Source organism: Rattus norvegicus, chromosome 12, assembly GCF_021556685.1.
Source record: "Rattus norvegicus strain SHRSP/BbbUtx chromosome 12, alternate assembly SHRSP_T2T, whole genome shotgun sequence".
NCBI classification, from domain to species: Eukaryota; Metazoa; Chordata; class Mammalia; order Rodentia; family Muridae; genus Rattus; species Rattus norvegicus.
Window position 1 is genome coordinate 36,905,403 of NC_141545.1, and position 8,840 is coordinate 36,914,242.

Here is an 8,840-nt window from a genome sequence, read left to right on the forward strand (position 1 = left end):
AGAAAAGCCAGATTCCTCTGCAGCGGCCTCGGAGCCCCATGCCCCTTGGCTCAACGGGAAGCTTTGGTGTCCCGGACCTGCCTCCATGACACTGAAGGGGCAAACATCAAGACACTCATGAAGGCAGTGCGTTCGGTTCCTTCTGGACTCAGGAAAACTCCCCCTCACACCCAGCCACTTACTTGAAGGACTGCTTCCAAAACGGATTGCTAACTCTAGTCAGCTGATCTTCAGCAGGGTTGCCTCTGTTGGGAACAGCATCAAGTGCCTGGAGCTAACACAGACATTTGCAGAGTCAGGTGTCTCCTGCGTGGTGCCAGGCTCTTCTGCCTTTAGTTTCGGGGTTGGAGAATGGGGAGGAAGGAGCCACAGTGGCTTCTGTGTATGCTCACACAATTTTAAACGCTTGATCCTTTCAGCCCCAGGGTAATATAAAAATGGTAGTGTTGCAACTATGCATCTTAGCAATGTCTTTAGTACCTTTAGCAAGGTAGGGCTTGCAAACCTGTGAGGTCAGGGACTATAGCATCCTAGGTCCATGGGTGTGATGGTTTACATATGCTTGGCCCAGGGAGTGGCACTTGTTGGAGGAAGTGTGTCACTGTGGGGGATGGGGCTTGAAGACCCTCCTCCTAGCTGCCTGAGGATGTTCAGTCTGTTCCTGGCTTCCCTCGGACGAAGATACAAAACTCTGAGCTCCCCCTGCACCATGCCTGTCCGGATGCTGCCATGCTCCCGCCTTGATGATACCAGACTGAACCTCTGAACCTGTAAGCCAGCCTCCATTAAACGTTGTCCTTTATAAAACCTACATTGGTCATGATGTCTGTTCACAGCGATAAGACCCTAACTAAGACAAAGGGATTTCCACAAGATGGAGAACAGTGATGGCCACGGCAGAATGGCTGACCTGCCTCTAAGGGTAAAGCTAGGCTGAGCCACCTTAGCCACCCTCAGCAGTGTCCCCTACACTCACTGTCCCTTGCCTAAGCTGTGCAGGCACCTTGAACATAATAAACCCTGGGGTCCATTCACACACCAGCCTAAATGAAGATTAGATCCCCAGTCCATCTAGCCATCGCAAGGAGCGATAACTAATTTTGCTAAGAAAGCAAGCTTCAGTTTATTTATAGGGCTCCCCCTCCCCCATGGAAAAAAAGATGATGTTGCTTCTGTGTTCATGTTTCTCACTTATGAGGACTTGATGACGTACACTGGCCGTGATAGGCTGAACCCTGAACTTTGTATCTATTTTCTAATTATCTCAAACCATTGGCCAATGGGAAGCTACTTCTGAGCTTCAGAAAAGCCACACTTTGGAGAGAAATGTTTTCCCACATTGTTTAAGAGCGTGGCTATAAAAATGCATTGTCTGTGTCATCCGTGTTAATAACTCAACATAAAGGGCACACGCCTTTACTCCCATTACTTAGTAGGCAGAAGTTGGGGGAATTCTGTGAGTCTAAGGCCAGCCCAAGGCCAGCCCAAGGCCAGCCCGGTCTACAGAGCCAATTCTAGGTCAGCCAGAGCTACATAGTGAGGCCCTATAATTGGCCATTGACACAGAGACCCACACCTGGACTCATGTGCAGCGTCAGTTGGAGCATTCATTTCTAGACAGTCTTCATCAAACCCTTCCTGTCAGGAATCTATTCGAAAGAGGGAGAAGAAACAATGTAAGAACCAGATGACACCATAGAAACAGTATCTTCCAGACACAGTGAGGCTGATGCACATACGATCCCAAGAGACTGGGACAGCATGCACAAGACTAGACCAAATTCAAGTCAGATGGGGTTCCAGCACGGAGAGGGGGAAGTGGACACAGTGTTCCCCCTCCCCTAACCAAAAATCTATGTGCAACCGATACCTGCTCGCAAAGGAAAAATGTAGTCTTTTTCCAGTGGAGTCTCACTGGGTATACAAAACATTCCAGAGAAGACCCTGTCTTAGTCAGGGTTCCTATTACTGCAACAAAAACACCGTGCCACCAAAGCAAGTTGGGGAGAGAAAAGTTTACACTTCCGGATCATAGCCCATCACTGGAGGAAGTCAGGACAGGAACTCAAGCAAGGCAGGAAACCTGGAGGCAGGGGCTGATGCAGAGTCCACGGAGGGATGCTGCTTACTGACTTGCCTTGCTCAGTCTGATTCTTACAGAATCCAGAACCACCAGTCCAGGGATGGCACCACTCACCATGGGCTGGGCTCTGCCCCATTGATCACTAGTTGAGAAAACTCCTAGACCTGGATCTCAGGGAGCCATTTCCTAAGCTGAGGCTTCATCCTCTCTGATGACTCTAGCTTGTGTCAAGTTTACACATAAAAATCAGCTAGGACGGGCCCCATGACCAGGATTAATTGGTCAGTGTGAAAACTGACACCATGGTTTTTTGTTTTGTTTTATTTTAAGTGTGTTTCTGTTTGTTGTTGCTATGGTTTAGTGAGTTGTTTTTTTTTTTTTTATCATTTTGTTTTTTGAGTTTGTTTTTGTGTTTGTTTTAAGGGTTCTTTTTTGAGAGAGAAAGAAAATGAAGTTGGTTGGGTTGTGGGGTGGGGAGAATCTAGGAGGACTTGGGGGAGGGGGAAGAATATGATCAAAATATGTTGCATGCAAAAAAATTAAAATAATTAAAAATGTAATAAAAATACCACATGGGTTTTAAAAAAAAAGTTCAAATGGTCCAAAGAAAATTGTTTAAGTAGTGGACCGAAACTAAGCGCTAATTATGCATGGAAAAAAATATCTTTTTGAAAAGCTAAATCTTAGATTATGCATCATTGTAACTAGGTAGAAAATACAAGCTTGTGAAAAAAGAAAACAATATTTAAGTTTAGCTGATACCTTAAATATGCAAGATATTAAAAGAGAGGAAGGAAGGAAAGAAGAGAAGGGAAGAGAAAAAGAAAACAGCCAACTCTTAAGTCTTGACCAATATCCCCACCCCCATTTTCTTAGGTTTCCCAGAGACAAGGCACCCCAAAGTCAGCAGGAAGCAACTAAAGATCAGGACAACTCCATTCCTGCTTCACCATTACCTTTCTACTTTCTCATTTTTAATTAAACCCAAATGGAGGAATGTTAGCATTTCTTCTAGGCTCTGCCCAACAGTTACCCAGCGACAGCCAGGTAGGCCTGGCTTCCTATGAAAGGACTGTTCTCTCCCTCTCCCCCCCCTTTCTTTTTCTCCCTCTTTGTCCCCCCCCACATACCCCCTCCCCCTGTGTTCCTGGCTGGCCTCTTCCTCTTCTGTCTCCTCTGCTCTCCTGTCTGTCTGTCTGTCTGTGTCTGTCCCCTCTCCTTCTCTGCCTTTTCTCCCTTCTTCTCAACCCTTCCCCTTCTCATGCCCTCCCAAAACTTCATTTTTTACTAATATCTGGCTGATACCTCAGGAAGGGGTGCCTTAGCATGGGCCAGCTAGGCACCCCCTCCTGCTGCATCATCATACTGTGTTCTACAAAACATCAAAGAGAAGAGAAGAAAGGAGAGGAGAGGAGAGGAGAGGAGGGGAAGAGAGGAGCGGAGGAGAAGAGAGGAGAGGAGAGAAGAGAAGATTAGATTAGATTTCAATGTAGGGCTGGCAAGAGAACACATTTTGCAAGCCGTAGGACCTGAGTCTGATTCCCAGAACCCCAGATGGAAAGAGAACCGGCTCCTCAAAGCTGTCCTCTGACCACATATCTGTGATCATGAAATACTCTTCCATCAGCCTTGGTGAATCTCTAATGGAGATGTGTGCTTTTCTCATGAAACTCCAGTTGGCACCCCTCTGGTGTTGGTCATGTGCATGAACAAAAAAAGTAATGAGATTTGGGGCTGAATGGCAGGTAACAGTTTAAGAAGACCCATATACCTTCGTGCTGGATTAAAAAAAATATGTCTTTGTGGATTTTGTGTTGTTATTTTGAGACAGGAAGAGAAAGGGGTTGGGAATGGAAAGGGCAATCTTGCAGGAGGAGTGGGGGCATCCCAGGATCAGGGAAAGGGAAATAGACCCCACCTTCAGGAATAGGCAGGTGGGGAGGGAAACAGGTTGTTAATTGACATTGACAGAACTTACCTTGAGTCCATTTGACTGTGGGAGGTGGATTCAAGTAGATTCCCTGAAGCTCACAAGAAGTTTTTTACGTTTACAAAAAAAAAAAAAAAGACAAATCCTTCATTACGTGCATTTACCAACCTCAAAACACCTTTCTAGACTGTTAAATATTTTCTTAGAAGCTTTCAGATCCTCAGACCTTTCAAGAAGTTCGGGGCACTAGATATCAAAATACATGCAGGAGAGATAATACGTATTCTTCTGGGAGTTATAGTCCCAAACATTTCCCCCCCAGTTCTCAGATCTCAGCAGCCTGAGACTGGCCAATGTGGCTGCATCTATCTCTCTGCACTGTGGCCCTGATCTGCCTGGGGCTCTCTGACACTGTGGGTTCGGCTCAGTTGGTTCTGGTCCAGTTTTATTTACTCCATGCTCCTGGGGGTAATTGGAGTTGCCACTGTGATGGGCTTCTGGTGGTTAAAAAAAACAGAAACGTGTGGAAAATAAAAGGCCGTAAGTGAGGTTGGAGAGATGGGGGCTGACCTCTGACATCCAGAGGACCAGGAGCAGGCTGTGACATGAACTGGTGATATGTCCCATTGTGATTCTCAATGTATATGCTCTTCAGCTCGGAGGGGGAGAGACTTCTGCCTGAGCCTGAGGCCTGTGTGCTGGTAAATGACACTATCACCTATGACCCCTCCCATGTCTCCTTCCTGACATCCCTGAGACCCACCTCATCTCCTGGTCTGGGAACTCTGAATGTCACAGTGTGCCAGAGCCAACCGGAAGCCACTGACGTTTCATGTTATGCTAGAACATGGCCTTTTCTATAAAGAAAGTTTCTGGTGAGACCCTCAGCAAACTGCAGATTTGCCATGGGGAGAGGGAGAAAACCTTAAGCAAATAACCGTTCGCTGCGTTAGAAGTCTTGATTCTCTGCTCTGACCAGATTCCAACAGAAGGCCTCTTTTCTTTCTTGTATCCATAACGTTCCCTTTCTTCCCTGCCTCAGTTTCACCTTTTCAACCCCTTGTGGTCCTCACCAAGGAGACCTAGATTTACTTTCAGATTAATTGGACTTCAGACTGCCTTCTCCCTGCCCCCAGACCCTGACCTCTCTTTTCTTAGGAGAATTTCCTTCGCAGAGCCTGTCATTGTAAATTACTTTTCTGCCCCCTTTGAGATGCAAATATGTCCAGGAGCCTCCGGTGAGACTTAGAAACCTGAGCTATCTTTCTCCCGCACCTGGAGCTATTTGTTTGTAATGTAAATGGCAGAGAGGATAAAGCCCCCAGTCTCCAGTCTGGGAAGGGGAACTAACTTCTAAAGACACCCAGCTCTGGGCGGAGGAACTGTTCTGGGCTAAGGAATGGCCTTCCGAATGAAGACAGGAGAGAATAAACTTGGTGTTTGGGAAGCACCTGTTGGAAAAGTCTTTCTCGGGTCTGGTGGCATCTGCCTGCAATCCCATGGCTTGGGGATTGGAAGATTAGATCAAGACTAGATAGGGAGAGACCTCAAGTCAGTGGGTAGAGCTGAGTTCAAGTACCCAGCACCTGTATAGAAACTCAGGTGTGGCTGTGGCCACCTGTCCGTAATCCCAGAACTGGGGGTGGGGTGGGGGTTTGGGGTGTGTGTGTGTGGGTAGAGACCCATTACCTTTGTTAACACAACTTTGGCCAGTGTCAAAGTGTGCAGAGAGAAGCTGCGCCCTGGATGCAAGGCTGGTGATGGACTACTTCAAATGCAAACAGCCCTGGACACCATGGACTCACCAAGGACACTGGAGGACAGGCAAGGCCAGATCTCACACTGCAAGTCCAGGAGGTGGGGAAGGCAAACACCTGAATGAGATTATTTCAGAGGGTCACATTTTCCCTCCAGTACGGTGAATATGACAGAAAGTGAGGAGGCCCACGATCAAGGAGTTCAGGATGTTTAAGAGATTTTTCTTAAAAGAGTCCTCACCAACACTACACATCTTGGGGTTCTACACATCTGGAACTTCTCTGCCTGTGATTACGAGCAGTCAGGCTTTGGCTGAGGACTAGTTCCGGGTCGTGGGGGGGGGGCGGGGGATGGGTGTTCCCAAGCATCACATTCTAGAGCAGTGGTTCTCAACTCTATCGAGGTCAAACAACCCTTTCTATAGAGGTCACCTGGAAACAGATGTTTACATTACGGTTGATACACAGTAGCACAAGTGCAGTTAAGAAGTAGCAACAAAGGCAATCTTTTGGTTGCAGTGGGCGGGGTCACCGCAACATTAAAGGGCATTAAAGGGTAGCAGCTATGGAAAGGTTGGGAACGGCTGGTCTGGATTCTGCAAGGCATTGGATGTGAGAACCTCTTTCTTTTCCCCCAGGAAGGAAGGGGGTCATGGCCTCTGTTGAGAAACCAGGAGGCTGAGCAGGGAAGGGATGGACCCATCTATGACCTGATTTTGTAATTCTCCAAGATTTTTCCAAATGCCAGTCTCTGAGGATGTACTCCATCTGTGGTACAGAAAGATGAGAAAATAGACCAATAGTCGTCCCTAATTCACCTCAAGGAACATGTGGGCCTGCTTGAGCTCAAAACAACGTCAAATTTCTGGAAGTAAACACATACTCGAACAAAGCAGGATCATTAACGACTTCCATAAAATAAATGGATTTCATTATTCCAGCTCAGAAGCGACACCACCAAGGTGGTGGCTGAAGAGAAGCTGGTTCCGCACTCTGATGTCTATTTGTTTCTGTTACAAAAATTACGAAGAACATTAAGTGACTTTGTGAAGGTCCTTGGGCAGGCTAATAAATGAGAAGACGGGCTTTTGTCACACACACAAAAAAAGTATTCTAATTAGAAGACGGCTCGATTTTTTTTCTCTCATCCAGAATTAGAGAAAAACAGGCTTAGAGAGGCTTAGCCTTCAAGGTAATTAAAACTCAGAATTAGCTTTTTTGTTTCCCAAGTGTCTGACTAGATCATTGTTAAATTTACATAAGTATCTGAATATTTCCAAGTTTCATTCACTCCTGCTCTCCCCCATCTAAAACATGGCTCTCACTTCAAAGGGAATGAGAAAACATCTATTTCCTGCCACTGTGAGTGACCGAGGCACAGGATCCTGGGCTGTGTGGCTCTGAATGTCAGCATCCAACGTGACCGTGATTATGTGAACCTTTTAGACCCACAGAACCAGACAGTCAGAAATCAAGACAGCGTAACTTGCTTGGAGAACACTAGGCCAGTGAAAATCTTTGTCTTAAAACACAAAATTTTCCTCTGGCCTCCACACACACATGTGCAAGCATACATACGCACCTGCCAATGTATCCTCCAGCACACAAATGCAGTCTTCAAAAAGCGTGATAATAACATTGCTATCAAAAAGGGAACCCCCTGGAAACACATTTAGAAACCCTCAGGATGCTGTATTCTGGATAAAAAGCCTAATTCCAGGGTTTTTTCATCAGAAAGTCTTTGGCTGATTTCCTTTCACACCCATGGAACATCTCAAGGTCCGGTGTATCTTGCACTAATGAGATGCTAAGAGACAACACATTCTCCTGCATCTAATGAGTTGTTCTGGTCAGAAGGCTGGAGAGTAATTAGGATCACTATTAGAATGATTCAAAGAACAATAGCAATTAGAATAATGAGAAGAACAATAAAAGATGGTTTAATTTAGATGGGGATATTAAGAGTTGGAGGTTTAGTGTTTCGTCATTAAGCATTATTGTTTAGAAACTGTTCTGCTTATGCACAACAACTTTCAGGTATTGGAATTAAACACCACCACCAACAAAAAGAAAAAAAAAAGGTCAACAGAATGTGCTAGTGTCATTTAAAAGACATCCAATTAGCCCACAGTGCAGTGCACAGCTCCCATTGCTGCCACGGAAAGTCTGCTCAGCGTAATGGTGATTTTTTGGATGAGGGCATTAAGTTAAGTCATGTGCTTTTCCGTACCATTAAGAACATAATGGACATTGGCCTGGTATGGTGATTCACGCCTTTAAGGACAGGACTTGGGAGGCAGAGGCAGGCAGATTTCTGAGTTCATGGTCGCACTGGTCTACAGAGCCTACATAGCAGGTTGGGTATCAGGCCAGTCAGGGTTAAACAGACCCAATCTATAAACAGACAGGCAGATAGATAACTAAATTACAATGCGTAAGTTATCAGCACAGAAGAGGCTATTGATTTACATATATACACGTGCAATATTACATACATCAAGCTGTAAAAGATAGGTACTGGTTTGCCGGGAGCCAAGCACGCTCAGTCTCAGGAATTCTTCTCAGGAATGCTCTGCTCATTGTATGGCCCCTATCTCCAGGAAAATTAAGCCAGTTACAGCCTCCAGCCTTGGGACACCTAGCCAGTTGTCTGTGTATAACTGCAATTTATGGCTTAGGGCTATAGGAAAGGTGGTGGCAGTGATGGATTATCCTGGGTAACCTTCCTGCCTGCTTGTCTTCATAAGCCGCTGTGTTTTGAAATAAACTTTGAGAGCCTGATCAGAACACAGACTTGCTCTCCTTCTTTGCACCTCCTGTCCCCCATTCTTTCGCCCCCTCCCAGGTCCACTCTGAACCCCTGCTGGCTGGGGCACTGGTTCATGGTTTCAAACCCAGTCCAGCTCATTCTGCACTGTGAATGCACAGAATCTCTCACTCAGGGGCCATGGTGGGGAAGAGTTGCCTGAGTGGCTCAGTTCTAGGTTTCCTCTAAGCTGTCGTCTCCTCAAAAGGTATTATATTTACATGGAGATATGAAAGATCCAAAGAAGTGGTGTGGCTCTGGGTC